A 20,861-nucleotide genomic window follows, 5' to 3' on the forward strand; every position below is an offset into this window, starting at 1 on the left:
GCTAAATTGAACCTCAATATGCCAGATGAGTATTCTTAGTCATTTGTACATACACTCTTAGTTATTCATGGAGAATTATCAGTGTATTGAGCAACATAGTTCTAGGATAGAATTCATGCAAGAAAAGAAAAACTTTATCTAAAAATTTATTTTAAAAGATTTCAATAGAGGTAATTTTGGGGAGGGGTGAGTAGTGAATGCCTGCAGCAATTGAAATCTGCACTAGTGCAGCAGTTAGTAGAATAGATTCAGCATAAAGGGGATAGGCAACTTGACATGTGGTGGTAGTTTTTAGGTTCATTATAAGTTTGCACACTGCCCTCTATATCCTTACTACTTTCCTCCCACTTTTTAAAAAACTGTAATATACTTGTTGCAGGCTATTCCATGCTATTTCTTGTTGACAGTATTGTATTGTTAATGAAGGAACTGCTAGCTGAATGCTAGAAAGGTTCGATTAAACTGACGTATAAGATGCACTAATTGCAGTGGTCACGCCTTAAAAGTTTCTTCTGCTTTTAAAGAGTCTATCAGGCTGAGAGAGATTTCCTATGCCTAAAGTGGTATTTGACCCACTACTGGACCTCTGTGTGCCTTGCCCATACAGGGTCTTTTCATTACATGTACCCCTAGCTTCTGTTTATGGGCCTTAGTCTAAGTATTCTCTTTCTGTTGTATGAAAAACTAGTTAATTGTATGTTGTGATTTCTTTTTCATGTGAATATAAAGTCACATTGTACAGTACAACAGAATATTGAAATGAAACCAAATAGTTTATAAAAGGAGAAGACAAGGGAGAATGGCTTAGACATATGGAAAGGAAACAAGAAGCTAATCAGAACACCTTCTGGTTTACAAATTCAGGAGATTACTAAAGCCACTGTATAAAGAATAAATTTTAGGGCTATCGATTAATCGCAGTTAACTCACACGTTTAATTAAAAAAAAATTGATCGCAATTAAGCACAGTTTTTTAAATCACAGTGTTAAACAATAGACTAACAACTGAAATTTATTAAACATCTGTGGATGTTTTTCTACGTTTTCAAATATATTGATTTCAGTTACAACACAGAATACAAAGTGCTCACTTTATATTATTTTTATTACAAATATTTGCATTATAAAAATGACAAACAAAAGAAATAGTATATTTCAATTCACCTCATACAAGTACCATAGTGCAATCTCTTTATCTTGAAAGTGCAGTTTACAAATATAGATTTTTTGGGGGGTTACATAACTGCACTCAATAACAAAACAATGTAAAATATTAGAGCCTACAAGTCCAACTTCTTGTTTAGCCAATCACAAAGAGAAATAAGTTTGTTTACATTTTATGTTGTGTGATTTAAGAACACTTTCACTACAGATTTGATAAAACACAAAGAAGGTTCCAATATCAGATTTCTAAAGATAGCTAAAGCACTCAACCCAAGGTTTACGAATCTGAAGTGCCTTCCAAAATCTGAGAGGGATGAGGTGTGAAGCATACTTTCTGAAGTCTTAAAAAAGCAACACTCTTATCCAGAAACTACAGAACCTGAACCACCAAAAAAGAAAATCAACCTTCTGCTGGTAGCATCTGATTCAGATGATGATGAGAATGAACATGCTTTGGTCCGCACTGCTTTGGATTGTTATCTAGCAGAATCCATCATCAGCATACTACAATAGGAAATACAATAACATAGGAAGGACTCATAACATTTGACGTAATGAAATAGACCAAGGTTTGTGTGTGTGTGTATGATATAAACATATATCATGTAGATATACATACAGAGAGAGATAGAGAGAGAGGAATATATGATAGACAGAGAGGTGGAGATGATCATTACAAAGCTAAATGAGTTATTGATTATGAACATTTTGTGGTAATTGTCAGATTTGTATCTGCTCTCTGAAGATGCAGAGCAGTTTTGTTAGAGCAGGGGGTTATGGTAGTGGTACTTCTCCAACTTCCCTCATTGTGACAGGTTTCAGAGTAGCAGCCGTGTTAGTCTGTATCCGCAAGGTGCCACAAGTCCTCCTTTTCTTTTTCCTTCATTGTGTATCCCACAAGGGATTTAGAATAAATCTTAGCAGTGAATAAATGATATTGATACTTTAGTGGCCTTCAGAATATATATTTAGCTCTCACTCTGCTTTAATTCTAGCCTTCTTATGGCTCCTTGGCATGTAATTACAATCATACCATCTGAAAGTCCCTACCACACTCGTAGTGTGGTAGGCGTAAGATTGGCTAAACAAGAAGTAGGACTGAGGGGGTCAGAGCCTAAGTGGGGCAACCTGAAACTGCCTTACATGTCACCTGTGAGTTTGGCCTGTGGAGTGAATTTGTTTTGCGTGGATGTTGTCTGTCACATGTAACTATTTCTGTTGAAAGCTTATTTTAAAATATTAATTTAAAAACAAAATAAAAATGTTGTGTCACAAATTTCTTAGTGGCAGCGGGAGCAGTAGGCTTACAACTTTCCCAGTTCCTTAGTAGGCTGGGTGAAGTGGGTAAATTTAAGGGCCACTATCCATAGGTATGCTGGCTATATCATATGAGACTGTGGTGAATGAGGTGTTTTTGGCCACAGTAAAGACACGCTGAATCTGTTTTCATGCCACAGAACCTTGGGCTTTGCTGTGAGGATTCCTTCAGACTGACAGTGTGCCAGTCTACAGCTGCGATCCTTCCTCTTATGGTCTATGAAATCTTCATGATCAAAAGGGTGGGTTATATTTCAGAAAATGCCTCTTCCCTCTTAGAGTCCCTACCCCAGCACAAATGCTGGAAGCTTTAATAGCTAGTTAATGACAGCTCAGGCATGAACCTGGCCCTACATCAGTTACCTTTATGCAAAGAAACAGTAGCAAGAGATGCTACCTAAGAGGCAAATACCTATAGGGTCCAGTTGGCTTCCAGCACTGGGCTCTAGAGAAAGTCTGAGGATGTGTCCTACATCATAAAGAACACACACTGCCTCACTAAAAAAAACAGAGGTCACTATGAGTTCTCTTGGCTCTGCATTCTGTATCTCAAGAGAAAAGAATGCCTGGTTGTGGATTGGTTTTATGGGGGCTGATATTGCCTCCTCAATAACAGCAGAGGCTGAAGAGTTGGAATCTCCCTTTCTGGAAGCATCAAAGAACTTAGAATAGTTCCAGACTGTGTAGCCACCCAGTCACTTCCTGGAACCATCCAGGATCTGCCTGTGAGAGGTAGCCTAGGGAATTTTTACCCCGGAGGGCTTCTGGTCACCTCAAACACACATGGTTCTTGAGCACTGGGCATTGTTTCAGTGGGGCTACAAGAAAAGGTTGACAAAAATCTTCCAAATTGCTGCCTACCCTCTCCCCCAGAAAAGATTCTCAAGTTTCCTATAATCAGGAGGAAAATTGCAAGGAATGGAACTGCAAGGAAGCCAGTCTCTGCTGCCAAAAAAGGAAAAGATACTTCCTGATGATCATATTGATGAGAGTTCTTTCTCACCTTGGAGCAAGATCCTGAATGAGTATCTAGTCAAAACAAATGACAAGATGATCATGCTGAGACCCACTATGTCTCTTCTAAGGGAAAGTTATTGGCGATCTGTACTGGACCTTCCAGGCACTTACTTACACAGAAGGAAACTTTTCCAAGTACTGGAAGTATCTCAGATTTGTGTTCAGGGAACAGCACCCCCAATATCATGTATTGCCTCTTGTGTTTCTGCTGTAATTAAAGAGAAAATTTAACTTAAAATTCCCAAGTCATCATATAATGAGTGTTTTTATTGCCTTCAAAAGCTCAAAAACAGACATACACAAATAGCAATTGGTTTTCCACTTGCTGTCTCCAAGCTTCAGCTATCAGCCATCATATGGCAGTTTTACTGAGGACTCTCCTGTTACTCATACCAGTAACTTGACAAAGTAAATACAAACAAGAGATATGGGGTGGGGGGGACCACATCCAGACTACAAAGTGAACTTAAATCCAGATAGAATTATCAGGCAAACTTTTGAGTGGTAGTTTAATTTCAACTGTGCAGTTTCATCCATTTTGATCCCCTACATATACACTCTTTCAAATCCCCTTCTCCCATGATGAAGTGAAGTCTGGATATAATGGATAAAAATGTAAGAGCACAGACAAGTCTATTATACCCAGCATTCACTTCAGGTGCCATTGTAACTGGTATTCCTAAGGGTTCGCTTACATGAAAGGCATGAATGCCTTGGGCTGACACGTTGGCTATAAAGGAATACAAAGAACTGTCAGCAATTATATATAGAAGGTGAAATTTGATGGAGGTTGCTAGAAAAGGAAGATATACTATATATATGATTATTTTTTGACTGTTAAAAGAAATGGTTTCATGCTAAGTCATGTCTGTGATACTAAAGAATCCTGTTCCTCACTATCATAAGTTGAAGGCAGTTATGTTGTTGATGGCATGGAGGTGTGGTTCATTTGTTTCCTTAACTTTTAAAAACATGTATCATCTTACTTTAGATACATTGCATAGTGCTACTATAATTAGATGATACAGGCTTATTATGGCTCTCTATGTCTGAATATTAGAGTATCTTGATAGTTTCAAATAGCTTTGCATTGCGTACCGTTCACTGCAAACCATCAGGGAATACTTCAGTGTATATTATGAAGAGATTATGGTGTTCACTGTGTTGAATGACTGCCCTTGATCAGGCAGTATTGTGCTGACCAGTCCCTCATATCTTTTCATGCTTCATACTAATTAATTTCTCTAACGGAAAATAGTTTAAAACAACTTTAAAGGGCATTTTATTGAAAATAAAGCACTAGAAAGTACTTTTGGCTTGTCAATTTGTTTCCAAGATCTAGCCTCTAGCAAATCTTTATGGCTGGGTTAGAAAGCCCACAAATGGGTTTATAGTAGAAATGCTGACAAGCCTTAAATGACAGCAGTGCATACACTGCTGCTATAACACAGTATTACTCCTCGGGGAATTCTGCACCACTGCAGCACAGCAGAAAAATGCCCCCATCTGCAGATTCTCTTTACTTCCTTGCAGAAAATGGTTTCTGTGGGGAGGCAAAGAAAAGCTGCACTGGTGCTAACTCACCCCTCCCTGGCAGCTCAGGGGCATCTGTTTGGGTAGCCAGGGGAGAGAGGTTGGGAGGGAGGAGGAGGAGGACAGAAATGGAATTCCTCCTCCCCACACAGAGTAGGGGCTGGGTCAGATCAACTCCCAGAAACTTCCCCTAATTGCAGGAAGCTCTGCTCCACAACGGGGTGTGGGGGGGGAAATGCTGGAGGGGCAGTGGGGTGAAGGGGGTCCGCATGCATGAGGGTTGGGTGCAGGACAGGAAGAGAAGCTCCCCTTCCCCCGCACCCAGAACCCCTCCCTAATGCATCAGGAGCCCCCTACACCTGGACCCCCACCCCACTGAGCCCCAACCAGCTGCACCCTGATGCCCCCCCTACCAAGCCCCACTCCCCCAGCCTCCCCCTCCCCACTACTCCGAGCTCTAACCACCTTCACCTGGACTCCCCTGCAGAGTCCCATTCCACCTGCATTCAGAATTCTTCACTTGAGCCCCTGTGCATCCAGATCCCTCCCTGCACCCAGAGCCGCCCACCGAGCTGCCTGCCTGAACACAGCAACTGAACCTCTGTGCTCTGCTGCTTGTCTTATATAAGACCGTTCTGGTCCCGGATTGGCTGCTCATCTGCAGCCACTCTCGACTGTCTGGGCCTGTCTACACTACAAAATTAAGTTGACTTTATCTAATTCGACCTCGAGCCCCCGAATTAATGAAATTGATTGTGCATGGCCACATGCTCATTGTCTCGATGGAGTGTTTTGGGAAGTTTGTGCAATGCCTCATGGGACCAAAACATTGTTGCAGGGGAGAATGGAAACATTGCATAGGCATCCCATGATGCACTGTGCTCCTTCCCTCATATCAACGGCAAACAACCCAGTGGTTTTTGCTCCTTAAAAACACTGCACGTACGCCGTAACCCCAGAAGCATGGAGCCTGCTCAGTTGTGCTCTCTTGCTGTGAGCATCTCAAACAGCTTACGTCTTCCCCTACTACGGCGGCCACCGCACAGAACATAGCGATGTCCTGCAGCAAGTCATTGAAAAAAACAATTCACAGTAGCTGCTGGTAGTCACAGAGCAGATGCCCTCTGTTGAGTCTGGTCCCATGAAACAAGCACTGACTGGTGGGACAGCATCGTTTTTCAGGTATGGGATGACAAACGATGGCTGCAGAACTTGCGAATGCAGAAGGCCACCTTCCAGGAACTTTGTGCAGAACTTTCCCTGGCCTGTAGTTCAGCAACACAAAAATGAGAGCTGCTCTGACAGTGGAGAAGCAAGTGGCGATCACTGTTTGGAAGCTTGCAATGCCAGACGGTTACCGGTCAGTGGGGAATCAATTTGGAGTACGTAAATCAACTGTGGGAGCTGCTGTGCGCCAAGCGTGCAGGGCCACTAATCGACTTGTGCTACGAAGGGTAGTGAGTCTGGGAAATATGCAGGACATGGTGAATGGTTTTGCTGCAATGGGGATCCCTAATTGCGGTGGGGTGATAGATGGCACGCATATCCACACCTTGGCACCAGAGTACCTTGCCAAAGAGTACATAAACCGAAAGGGATACTTTTCAATGGTGTTGCAAGCGCTGGTGGATCATGGGGCATTTAACCGACATAAACATAGGATGGTCAGGAATGGTTAATGACGCACGCATCTTTAGGAACTTGGGTCTGTTCAAAAAGCTGTAATCCGGGACTTTCATTCCAGATCACAAAATTAACACTGATGATGTTGAGATGCCTATCCTGGGGGACCCAGCTCTTGCTCCCATGGCTCATGAAGCCATACACTGGCCGTCTGGACAGCAGTAAGGAATGGTTTAACTATAGGCTCAGCAAGTGCAGAACGGTGGTTGAATGTGCTTTTGGTCATTTGAAAGGGTGCTGGAGAAGTCTACTAACAAGGTTGGACCTTAGTGAGGAGAACATCCCCATGGTTATAACTGCCTGCTGTGTGCTCCATAAATATCTGTGAAAAAAGGGGGGAAATTTTCCACAGGGGTGGGCAGTTGAGACAGATTACGTGGCAGCCATTTTTGAGCAGCCAGCCACCAGGGCAATAAGAAGAGCACAGGAAGGGGCGCTGCGTATCTGCAAGGCTATTGAAAAGCCATTTCAGTAATGCGACAAAGTAGTGTCAACTGTTTGTCTGCATTGGGCTTTCCAAAACCTTCACCTGGCTTGTATCACTGTCCCTGTAAAGCCAACCCCTCGCCCAAGCCCACTGCTTCTACTCAATAAAGAACATCTATTTTTCAAATCCATTTACTTTATTTAACAACCATAAGTAAAGAGGGAGAACAGAAAGAAAAGGTAACCTTGGGGAAAAGGGGTTGTAAAGTTGGAATGGGAGAAACATTTTCAGCTGTGTAACATAACACCGCATTCCAGACCATCAAAGGTCTGTGAATGGGCTCCTTCTATTCCTTGTACCCTCCCCCACCCACACCTCGAGTTAAGTGAAAGGGATAATGGACTTTTCATCCACGCCTCATGGAACACTTTGGGGAGGGTGAATCTGTGCCATGCGATGCTGGCTGGCTGCCCACCACGGTCTGCAGAGGGACTCTACCCTCTTGCCTTCCTGCAGTTCAACCAGACACCTCAACATGTCTGCTTGGTCCCTCATAATCCAAAGCATCTCATCCTGTGCCGCATGCTCTCACTTTTTGAAAACTGTCCTACTCTCCATGTCCATGTCTAACTTCTCAGACAGTAAAATCCTACATGCTCTCAGCTCTGTGTCAGCTGTCACGGAGGTGTTTATTATCTCGGTGAACATGTCCTCCCGTGTTCTCTTTCTCCTCCTTCTAATCACCAAAAGTTTGCTTTCAGGTGTTGATGACATGCTGAAGGACACATTTCCAGCTGTCAGTTGGGGGAAAAATAAAGGAGACATTGCACACGAATAAAATGTTTCCATAGCAAGGCCGTTTTCATAAAAAAACCAAAACCTTATTACACTAGGTGCAAGCCATAACATAACCGGAATCCGTAACTATTCACTGTGCCGTTTTGCTGCTCTAGGCATGGTGAGTATGCCCCCACCCAGGTCACGCGTGACCGCACTTTTAATGAAGTTTATGCCAGGCTCATGTCAGGAGCACAAGTAGCTAGTTGAATAATGGCCGTTCCCCATAGCACCACAGGCAGCTGTGGAATGGGGCGAGGGGGAATGTTTTCACTCCCAAATTGAGAAATCTCTCATGTGGTGCCCCAGTCCCCTATCAAACACTTTAAACTACTTGCCGAACCCACGCCAAGCACAGTAAAGGCACGTTAGCAGCCACGTGGTTTGACAGTCTGGAATGTGCGGGGGCAGGGTGGGTCTACATGCCCTTTTTTCCGTGTAAGAGCACTTTTAATGAGAATTTCCCCAAGGCGACCCTATATGATATCATTCTCCTGAGGGAAACAGAGGTGGAAAGGAAGGAGATGCTGCAAGCGTCTGGGTATAGACCCAGTCCATATGCTGCTATGCTGCATACCACAATGATGCCAGAAGAATTAATTCAGGGGTTGCGTGGGAAAGTGTCCTACCATGGTGGAAGAAATAAGACTGCCCTGCCCAGAAACCTTCTGCAAAGGATTGCAGAGTACCTCCATGAAAGTTTCCTAGAGATATCCATGGAGGATTCCCAGGCTATCCCAGGCCACATAAACAGTCTTTTCTGGGGGGGGGGGGGCACCCTCTGCATCGCTGGAGTGGCCTCTTGTAAGCAGAGAACCACAGCACCTCGTTTTTTCTTCACAGTAAACATGTAATACCACCAAATGTATGTGCCCGCTGAAGTTTAACTGGACTTTCATTGTAATTGTATACTCACCAGAGGTGCCTTCCCTGACATCACTGTCAGCCACCATGATGTCCTGCAACCTACAGAGCTCCAGGGTTAAAAATATTTCCCTGCTCTGGGGGAGAATGGATACACCGCTCACCTGTCTCCCATTCTCCTCCTCTTTCTCATCTACCATATCCTCCTCCTTGTTGTCCCTAGACTCTCACACCTGTGAGGTGTTCATGTTTCTTGTGGGGGTGCTGGTAGGGTCACCCCCGAGAATTGCATGCAGCTCATTGTAGAACTGGCATGTGTGGGGTTCAGCACCAGAATGACTGTTCGCCAAGCGTCCCAAAAGGCAAGGGAGGTGAAGTTCTTTTATTTTCACACAGCACTGCTGTGTGTCCCTTGTGTAGCCCTTCTCCCCCATTCCATGAGCGATCTTTGCATAGATGTCAGCATTTCTTCTGCTGGATCTGAGCTCTGCCTGCACAGACTCTTCTCCCCACACAGCAATGAGATCCAGGCGGGAGCGCGTTTGGGGTGTATAGTCTCCATGATCAGCTGTGCTCAAGCTGGCATGCTCCCATTGCTGATCAAACAGGAAATGGGAAATCAAAAGTTCCCAGGGCTTTAGCAGGGGAGGGACTGTTTCCTGTGTACCTGGCTGCAGTGCAGTAGAGTTGAGAATGATCTCCGAAGCTGTCACAGATGAGCTTTGTGGGACACCCCCGGAGGCCAAATAAGTTGAATTATACAACGCTGTGTCTACCATAATGCACTACCTCGCAGTCGGCCCATGAAAATCAATCTAAGCGCTACACCTCTCACGGAGGTGGATTACAGACCCAATAGTGTAGACACATACATTAACAGGTTGACTTAAGGCAGCTTCCTTTGACGTAACTCTGTAATGTAGGCCTCTGGAGGACTTCTCTCTGCTCTATTCTGGGTCAGGGTTATGCAGGGCCACGAGGCCTCCAGACCTAGTCCACCCTGCAACACAGATATTTTAAATATTACGTATGCTAAATGTACTTGGGGAATCTTGTTTTTAATTTGTGTGTTAATCACTGGTTTTATAGGTACCACGCACTTGATTGAGTATTTTTTCAGTTAAATAGCTAGGAAACAAGAAGATATCTGAAATGGATATCTCATACATGTCCATTTTATATGTGGTAATTAAACTTAAATAAATAATTTAATTAAAAATAAGTATTAATGTAAAATAAATTACTTATTACACTTAACTCTTCTTTTGAGGTACTTCCTTTATAATGTTACATATTTAAGAAAAGCCCTAATTTATAACTGAGTTTCCAGGCCTAACCCAAAGGGAAGGAATGACAGATTTCACAGGTGGATTGTGGTAAATGGGCAATTTCATGTTTTCAGTAGAAAAGAATATAAATATCCCCTGATACAAGTCAGTTACAGACATTCATGGTGTGCAAAGTTCTGCATACAAATATAATAATGACAAATACAAATGTAAGAATATAAAAACACTTCCAATAGCTGTCTTAAAAGGAAGAACATACTAGCATAGCAATTAGAAGCAGAAACAACTATTTAGAGAAGTCTGGCTGCATAAAAGCGTTTGGTACTCAAGGGTCAATTGTATCATTCCATTAATTGTAGAATGAATGTAATTCAGACAATTGCTCCAAATGATATATATATATATATATATATATATATATATATATATTATTTTGTGATTCATAATGTAGGGATGCATCAGACTATTCTTAACCCTCAAACTACTCTACTGCAAATCCTCTTCACTACATTACTCCTTCCCAGCACTGTTTTTGCTGTGGTCTTTGGTGTAATAGTTTGGTATTTTTTGAGAAAGCAGTTTGGTGAAGGTAGTGCTGTAAGGCTGACATCTGTAGGATGAGAGAGTTAATTTGTTGCGGGCAACCTGTGTGTGCCTGTGGGGGGGAGATTAGGGGGCAAATATTGCATTTTGTATTCTTTGTGCCTCTAAGTCCTGACCTTCTCTTTTTCCTATTGTCTTTGCTGTTGCCCTGACCCTCAGGATCCCTTCTACATTTCCCTTTACATGCTCTGCCTCCATTTTCCACTTCTTGCACTCCACCATACAGTGTGTACATGTGAATAGACACGTGTGTACACACACACAAGTTTCTCCCACCTGCCCCCTTACTCCCTTCTAATATTCATCTGTGTCTTACAGTGCCCCTCTCTGTCCCCTGATTGGTCAGACAGACGTCACTCTCTTATTTGAGGGCATCTTGGCTTAACTTCCTTTGAAGACAATGGGAGGCAGTGGCTATCTTGACTAAGGGCAGGCTTAACTTCCGCATACATAGGCTGGAGGGAAGTGATGTCCATCTTAACTGAAGGGAAATCTGTGCCTTCAGTCACTCTAAGAACAATGGGATAATGGGGGCCAGTTTGAAAGAGGGCAATTCCTTGTGATTTTTTTCTGATGGTGAAGATTTTATGTGCTGGCTTCCTTTAAACCTTCACTTCTGAAGAATAACTAAAATATTACTATTAATACTAAAAGCTTATTTTTAAAAAGCTATCTCTTGCAGCAGATCCACTCAGGATTTAGCTCTTGACCGATTTCCATGTCCATACATAATATCGTCTTAAAATATATTAACTGACAAAATTTTAAAAAGGCGGCTGTTGTAGACAAATGTGAATACACCAATTTCATACACTTATAAACCAGCAACCCACTGTAAATTCAAAGGCATAAAAACTATAAATGTAAATTCTCATTGAAAAGCTACCTGTAGAGAAAAATGTATACCCCATTTTAAGCTTGTTTGAGAAGTAACCTTTACAATGGAGATGCAGCTAGTGGCTTGTTATAGATTTCTTCAATGAGACCAAAGGAGTTAAACACTTGATTCATTAAAATGGGATGTGCCAATAATTAGTAGATATGTATGATAAGCCAGGGTGATAGTAGTTTTTAAATTGGTTACATCAAAGCAAAGATATAGCAGAACGCATATCAAAACTAAGAACTAGAGATATTTTTGAAAGCTTTTTCATCCTTGTGTGAGTGTTGTTTGGTAATTTTGCACCCATTTTTTACTCTTGTACCTTTTTATAATTTATCATGGTCTTTTCTGAATGAATCAAAGGTGAAAAATAGCCAGCGGATATTTAGAGCTTTCAGGTGTAATTGGAAAAGTCATTCACTTCATGATGTGCCTCAAAGGTGTTTTACAAGTGCAAGCTACATTTTTGAGGTTTATTTTAAGACTGACTTCTCCTTAGTTTGGTCTGTTTCTATACATTCAGTACCTTCTGTGCATTATCGTTAAAAGATCTGCATTTTATTCTAGCATGACATCTTTTGCTCTTTATAATAGAATGGGTTAACAAAAAATAAAAAAATAACTTTTGCAGATCTTTCATAAGTATGTTTTATTAATTCTAGAAGTGTGGTTGAATAAAATAGTGAATTTTAATAAATTATGTAACCTATAAATACAAATACTCCCAAAGTTACCCAGCTAGTCTGGTTGCCTCACATATTGCTGCAAGGTAAGTAAGAGACCTGCATTCTTATTGGGCTCATAATTTTGCTCAACTAGTAGCAAGAAAATGGATATTCTTTGTAGGAGGGGGGTCTCACCTTCCAGTTTGGATGGTCATGATCCCTCAGGAGTAAAGAACTGCCAGAGAGTGTGCTACTGGCTTCAACTTCAGAGTCATCTGCTTGCGTGCCCTTTTGACCTATTCGAGTATGTGGGGAAGTAATCACAGATGCAAATTGCAGAAGAGGATGATAGGAATATAATAGAGTTACTGCGAAGCCAGAGAGGACAATAAACTCTACTTAACAAAAAAAAAAACCAAAAAACCCCCCCAAAAAACTGGAGGCAAAACAAAAGTGAATATAAGGGAGGCCAACTAAGAAAATTGTTTCAGACAATAATGAAGTGATGTGCCTTTAAATATCAGTTTAATTGGCCCGAGACAAATTTTCTGGAATATTTCCCACAAGCATTAATGGTCATTAAAAGTTTAAATCAATGTCACAGTTAGACTAGACCAGAAGGAGTACAAAGAATTCCTATGGGGGAAAAATGCACTGTACTCGAATATTGAATAGGTAAAGTGAGGGATAATGTATTTGAGTGGAATTTAACCATATTGTTATGTATATTATTTCCATAGAACTCTGACTTTGCTTACATGTAACAAATATGAAGTTACATCATGCAGACTGTAGTCTCTACATAATAAAATGTCTGCATTTTATCAGAATATAATTTCACATAATAAAATGAAGCTTCATCTGAAGAATGCAAACACTAGTATAATGACTTAAAAGATGCTCCAGATATTCTATTTCCAATTCATTATTGATATTTTCTTATCCAACATAATCTGAGCTACATATATGCATGTACACTATCACTGTATTTGAGCACCAATCTAGTCCTGGCTAGTATTGAATCCATGTGATGCTTTTTTTGTGGCCACTGTGAAATGAGTTATTAATCTCTGTCCAGTTCCTTGTGGAGAGGCATTCACATCCCAGCACCAACACTGGCTCATTTTGTATTAACTAGTACCTTTGTTTGGAGCCTTAGCAGAGAGGGTAAGGATGGAATAACCATGGTGAGAATAAATCTTCTCTCCTTTGTAGATGGTCCTTTGGGTCACATTTGAAGCATGTTGCTGGAGAAGCCTGTTACGCCACTGCCTTTGCTGTACCCCTTAAGTGAAAATAAGACTTTGGTCTCCACAGCTATCAAACTGACATTATCACAAGCATCAAAATAAAGTAGAAAAAAACATATCTAACCTAAAGACAAGCTTCTTTAAATTCAACCTGTTTATAGCTGCTATATGAACCATTAACTGCTGTGGATGTAGTACCTCAAAAGGTGATTGTGATACAAATATTCAGTTTATTTCCCATATGAAAAGCTTTACTTAAGCATGAAATTAGTTTAGGAGTTTATAAATATATTAATCTTAAGTAAGCTTTTGGAGCAGCTAGTCCTGGAATCCACAAGAGGAGAGGCAATTCTTGATTTAATCTTAAATGAAACAAAGAATCGGGTCTGAACTGCTTGGTAATAGCGACCATAATGTAATTAAATTTAAACATCCTTCTAGAGGGGGGAAAATACCAGAGAAACCCACCACAGTAGCATTTAACTTCAAAAAGAGGAACTACACAAAAATGAGGAAGTTATTTAAATGGAGATTGAAAGGAACAGTCTCAAGTGAAATGCCTGCAAGCAGCATGGAAACTACTTAAAAACACCATAATAGTGGCTCAAACTAAATATGTATCCCAAATAAAAATAGAGGGCGCCTCCCAAAAAAGCCATTATAGCTAGATGCAGAGTAAAAGGTGGTTAAAGGCAAAAAGGTGTCCTTTAAAAATTGGAGTCGGATCCTACTGAGGAAAATAGTTTATGCTCCTTTCTCTGGCAAATCAAATGTGAAAGTATAATTAGAAAGTATAAAAAAGAAGTTGAAGAGCAACTACCAAAAGACAAAAAAATCTAAGTATGTACATCACAAGTGGGAAGCCTGCTAAACTATAAATGGGGCCACTGGACAATCATGATGCTAAAATAGCACTCAAGGAGGACAAGTTTGTTGCAGAGAAGCTAAATGAATGCTAATATAATGTAATAAGTCACAAGGACAAGATGATATTCACCCATGATGTCTGAAGGAATTTGGATATGAAATTGCAAATCTAACTGTGGTATGTAACCTATCACTTAAATCAGCCTCTATATAAGATAAACTGGAGGATAGCTAATGTAATCTTTAAAAAAGGCTCCAGAGACAATCATGGCAATTATAGACCGCTAAGCCAAACTTCAGTCCTGGACAAACTGGATGAAACTGTAGTAAAGAACATAATTACCAGATGTATAGATGAACACAATATGTTGGGGAGGAGTCAGTATGGCTTTGTAAAGGGAAAGCATGTCTCACCAATCTACTAGAATTCTTCTGCAGAAGTCAACAAACATATGAACAACGGTGATCCAGTGGATATAGTATACTTGGACTTTCAGAGAGTCTTTGACAAGATCCCACATCAAAGGCTATTATGCAAAGTAAGCAGTCATGGGATAAGAAGGAAGGTCCTCTCATGGATTAGTCACTGATTAAAAGATAGGAAACAAAGGGTAGGAATAAAGGATCAGTTTTTTGCACTGGAAAGAAGTAAATAGGATCTATACTGGCACTCATGCTGTACAACATATTCATAGATCTGGACAGGGGGTGAACAGTGAGGTGACAAGGTTTGGAGATAATTTAGGGGATAGTTAAGTCCAAAGCTGACTCTGAAGAGTTACAAAGGGATCTCACAATACTGTGTGAGTAGACAACAAAATGGCAGATGAAATTCAGTGTTGATAAGCCCAAAGTAATGCACATTGGAAAAATCGTATCAACTATACATACAAAGTTATGGGTACCTCAAAAGGTGATTGTGATACAAATATTCAGTTTATTTCCCATATGAAAAGCTTTACTTAGGCATGAAATTAGTTTAGGAGTTTATAAATATATTAATCTCAAGTAAGCTGTTACCACTCAAGAAAGAGATCTTAGAGTCACCGCAGATAGCGCTCTGAAAATCTCTCTTCGGTATACAGTGACAGTTAAAAATGCAAACAATCATAGAATATCATAGAATATCCACGTTGGAAGGGACCTCAGGAGGTCATCTAGTCCAACCCAAAAAAATATGGAATGCTTCGCGAATTTGCTTGTCATCCTTGCATAGGGTCCACACTAATCTTCTCTGTATCATTCCAATTTTAGTGTATGTGCTGCCGAAGCCTAATGTGTTAGAACCATTAGGAAAGGGACAGATAATCAGACAGAAAATATCATAATGCCTCTATATAAATCCATGGTATGCCTATGCCTTGAATATTGCAATCAATTCTGATTGCCACATCTCAAAAAAAGATACATTAAAACTGGAAAAAATATACAGAAGGTAGTGATTGGGGTATAGAACAGCTTCCATGTGAGGAGAGGTTAAAAAGATTGGGACTGTTCAGCTTAGAAAAGAGATGACTAAGGGGGATATGATAGCGGCCTATACAATTATAAATGGTGTGGAGAAAGTGAACAGGGAAGTGTTCTTTACCCATTCACATAACATAAAACCCAGTGGTCACCCTGAAATTGATAGGCAGACAGTTTAAAACAAACATAAGGATGTACTACTTCACGCAATGTAGTCAGTCTTGGAACTTCTTCCTAGGGGATGCTTTGAAGGCAAAAAGAATAACTGGATTCTAAAAAGAATTAGGTTTCAGAGTAGCAGCCGTGTTAGTCTGTATTCGCAAAAAGAAAAGGAGTACTTGTGGCACCTTAGAGACTAACACATTTATTTGAGCATAAGCTTTCGTGAGCTACAGCTAGGTAATTTCATGGAGGATAGGTCCAGTGATTATTAAATAAGATGTTTAAGGGCACAACCCCATGCTCTTGGTGTCCCTAAACATCTGACTGTCAGAAGGTGGGACTGGATGACGGGGAATAGATCACTCGATAATTGCCCTCTTCTGTTGTTTCCCTCTGAATCATCTGGCACTGGTCATCGTCGGAAGACAGGATACTGGGCTAGACAGACCATTGTCCATACTGGGTCGGACCATTCTTATGTTATTAAGTTAAAAAAGCCTCAGTCCTGTCACTGTCTGCATGCAAGCGCATTCCTATATCCACATGCAGTCAATTGAAGGATCATGGCTGAAATTAAGATTTGCACACTGTGCTATATGTAAATAGTACTAAAGCACCACAGGTGTTTAAATCGTAGTTTGAGAAAATAGAGGTCTAAACTTCAAATATAGATTTTGATGTTTTTCTATATAATTAACTTTCACTATGGCAACAATGTTCTTGAATAAAATAATATTAAATTGACTTTATTCCTGGAGGGGTATTTTTATTTCTAGTGTAAAAGTTAAGTATACTTAGCTAGCCTGATGATAAAATGCCTCTACAATGTGCTGCCAACAGGGAGACCAGCTGCCAGATCAATTATCTGTATATATCTGCCTCTTCTGGGGAAAGCCAAAGCAGAACTACTGTATGACCAATGAAGAAGACTAAAAAGATTTAATCGATCTACTGCAGCTCATTGAACATTTGTCAGAATGGAAACAGTTGTCCAGAATTTAAAGAGAGGCTCTTACAAGCTGTGTTTTTAGTTAAATATCCCATCTAATGTGTGATTTATTCAGAATTGAGAGCCAGAAAAATGTAATATTATCTACAGTATGGAAAACAGAAACAGGAAAGCTAGCCTTGGGAAGCGTAAGTGTTACTTAAAGCCCCAATTGTTTTGCAACCTAACTTTATCTGACAAACAGATTTCCATTTTAGCAAAAAACTAATAAAGGTTCTGAAGTTCTGTTTCAAAATGCTGAGCAGCTAAACTGATGTCTTGTCATGAACTACAGTGCTACAGTGCCACATACAAAGATAATGAAGGAAAACAAGCCGCACAAATGGAGGCAATAATGTGAATGAGCAGGAGAGAGAAGAAGCTGGGTTGCTTGGTTGTTTGGTTTCATTTTCCTGTACGTTTTGGTAATGCTTTATATCAGTGGTTCCCAGACTTGTTCCGCCGCTTGTGCAGGGAAAGCCCCTGCCGCACCGGGCCGGTTTGTTTACCCGCCGCGTCCGCAGGTTCGGCCGATCGCAGCTTCCAGTGTCCGCGGTTCGCTGCTCCAGGCCTATGGGAGCCGCTGGAAGCAGCGCGGGCCGAGGGATGTACTGGCCGCCGCTTCCAGCCACTCTCATTAAGAGTGCTGATGGGGATTTACTTGGATCTCCTGTTGTGGGCCACTAGGGACTGTTCCCCCATTACTAAAGCAATGTAAAGTGCTGTGCCTACACACCAGTATGGCTCAGGCGCACTCCAGCAATCCTCTAATGCTGGAATTTACATTATTTTTGCATATTGTTCTGTGTATTATTCTTAAAATAATTTTGTTTAATGAAGCATTTAAAAGCAAAGCATTAGTGATTTTTAATACTAAGGTATAAGATTCTTTACAGTGATGTGAGAGTTGCTGTAAGTATATGGAACAATCTAGTTCTTAATTAGTTATCAGTCCCAGGGAGAGCACTGGGATGTCAATGCCTCCCAAAGCTTCCATGTATGCGTCTTTTGTGTGCCTGTTATTATACCCATCTTGTGGAGTGTAGCTTGTATGAGAAGGAAGCAGCCATGTTCCTGCCTCTTCCACATCCTTTTGGAGTGCTGGGAGCCCCTAGGGAATAAGGGATGTTGCAGCTATTGTGCTCCCTGGAGCATATGGGCTATAATTTTACCGCACCTGCCCCCTCATACCTATGAAAGTGTCAGGCAGAATCTGGAACTTGGAAACATATAAGAAAGCTTAAAATCTTTAAGCACTTGCATGCCATATAAGGGTGTGTATCCAGGGTCAGGACTTGTTTATGAGAGCAGCAGGATGCTCAAGAGGAAGAGTAAGACCATGTTAATATTCTTGTACAGGAGATTTTATATTGTATGTTCCAGAACAACAAAGGGCTTGAGTAAGTATACTCAGTCCAGTTCCTATTTAATTCAGTGAAGCAGGATATGCCCTAGTGTTTATTTAAAAAAAAAATCTTGCACATTTTAATGTGTTTATGCCTATGTAAAATCAAGATGTTAGCATATAATCAATAAATAATAAAGTGTAAAAATATGGTGACAAGATTTTAAAAAATCAGAATGTTAACCAATCTATTGTTGAAAAGCAACAAAAACTATTTAGAAGAGGAAAATAGATTCCTGATAGATTTCTACCCCACAAATTATAAATAGAACTTTCTTTATATTCCTGGTATATTTATTACTCACAAATGCCTTTGAATGGATTTTGGTGTACACTCTGCCTTATCAATGCCAGGGAACAGTAAATGGACTTTGGAGTTTATGATGGGCAGAGGTCCATTTTTACAATATTGTAGTATCACATATTCATTTTCCTCTCTCCAGAAAATCTGAGGAGGTGTTCTTTCAATGAATTGTCTTTCTGTCTATGAAAATCAATTCTTTCTTATTACTAGTATCCACCTACTGCCTGTGACTCTGAAAGTGAATGCTGGGTTATCTAATCTGGTATTTCTTCAGGCAGCTTTTTGTCTGTATTTGAAGCATGATGCATCATACAATCTAAAAGCAGGTACTGGCTGGCATGCAACTTACATCTGACAAGATGTCAGCCTTAAATGCAACACCTAACTCACCTTTTTCATGTACTGTAAACAACAAGATGGGAAGTAAACAAACTGTGGAGGTATGGGAGTACAAAAGGAATTTTGATGTACTTTGCAATGTTGATACTTATTTTAGTCTAGAAAAATAAAAGTACATTACATACTTCAAACTAGGAAATGAAATTCTACATAAACTTACAGCTGCAATTTTTGCATACTAATAAGAAAAAATTTTGTTTAATTTATTTTAGAGTGCTGAATTATCTCCATCTGTTTGAATATATGGAAAGAGTTCATTCGGGTTCACTTTTCTTGATCATGAAGATAATTGGTAGCCTACTCTAGATATCGGTCTGTTGATATTTCCATTATAATCTCCCTTTTTTAAAGTATTTACATCATCAATAAAACTAGTTTTCTGGGTGAAATATGCAGTATAGATTTTGATACATTTAAAACACTTTCCCTTGTACCTTTCATAAACTTAAATTTAAATATTATGAATATTATATAAATTTGTGTCAATTATTAGTCATAAACATCTATCACAGATAGACAGATTTTGATTTGCCCATCTATTTTCCACACAGACAAGAAAAGCTGTTCGAATTAAAAGTTTTGCTTATACTCTGATAGCTGTGCTGATTGCCAGCCAGCTCGTCCCATCTACATCAGCATTTAAACGTTTTAAATTCTTGTTTACGAATTATGAGGCAGATCAATACAGCCATGTACTGTAAGGCTCAACTAAGCTCACATGAAAAGCTTTTTCACTTGGTGAACAGTCTTGTTTCCTCTGACATTTGTCATAGAATCATAGAATATCAGGGTTGGAAGGGACCTCAGGAGGTCATCTAGTCCAACCCCCTGCTCAAAGCAGGACCAGTCCCCAATGGTTGCCCCAGATCCGTAAATGGCCCCCTCAAGGATTGAACTCACAACCCTGGGTTTAGCAGCCCAATTGAAATGTTGGCAAATGCTGACTGACTTTTCAGGTCACTCTCCTTAAAGGACACATGAGGGATTCTTAACTGATGTCTCTAACAAGTGAGCATGTGTAAGATATCTAGTACATTTTATTTTAGCGCAATCTAAAATCCATGTGGGTGTTTACTCACATATCTGGAATAGATCATTAGAGGTGACCCACTCAGATAATTCCAAATAGTGTCAGTAATTCCATCGTGACAGTTGACCAGCTGTTGAATTCAAAGTCAGTGGCTAATAAAACACTTTCCATCCATTATTTATTTAAATATGTGTCCTCTGACTTTACTAAGACCTGACTGGATGAGACACATTCACTTAGACCTGTTGTTATGCAGATAGGCTCATTATAAGCCCTAATGTCCTTTATGAACTGCGCAATATGAACTGAGAGAAGATACAGGGAAGACATAGGATTATGCTGTTTGCATTTGGCTCCACTTCAGGTGGCTTCTCAATATTGTATTGTACTTTCTGGCAGTTGGAGGCATAGGGACAAGCAGAGCATGGGGTTGTATCCCAGACCGTCTTGGCAAACAGCCATTGATGGACTTATCCTCCATGAACTTATCTTATTCTTTTTTTATTCCAGTTGTATTTTGGCCTTCACAACATCCCATGGCAATGAGTTCTACAGGTTGGCTGTTCATTTTGTGAAGAAGTACTTCCTTATATTTGTGTTAAGCCTTCTGCCTATTAATTTCATTGCGTGTTCCCTGGTTCATGTGTAATGTGAAGTAGTAAATAACGCTTCCTTATTCACTTTGTCCACATCATTCATGATTTTGT

At 40.3% G+C, this 20,861-nt stretch overlaps 1 protein-coding gene and 1 non-coding gene across 5 annotated transcripts in view; one reads left to right on the top strand and one right to left on the bottom strand.

Moving 5' to 3' along the window:
• Window positions 1-20,861, top strand: part of CADM2 (cell adhesion molecule 2) — a 1,028,770-nt gene that overhangs the window by 590,387 nt on the left and 417,522 nt on the right. The window lies entirely within an intron of this gene.
• LOC141981142 (U6 spliceosomal RNA) lies at window positions 15,571-15,673 on the bottom strand. Its single transcript, XR_012637684.1, has one exon. It is a non-coding gene; the product is annotated as a U6 spliceosomal RNA (small nuclear RNA).

Source organism: Natator depressus, chromosome 1, assembly GCF_965152275.1.
Source record: "Natator depressus isolate rNatDep1 chromosome 1, rNatDep2.hap1, whole genome shotgun sequence".
Classification (NCBI taxonomy): domain Eukaryota; kingdom Metazoa; phylum Chordata; order Testudines; family Cheloniidae; genus Natator; species Natator depressus.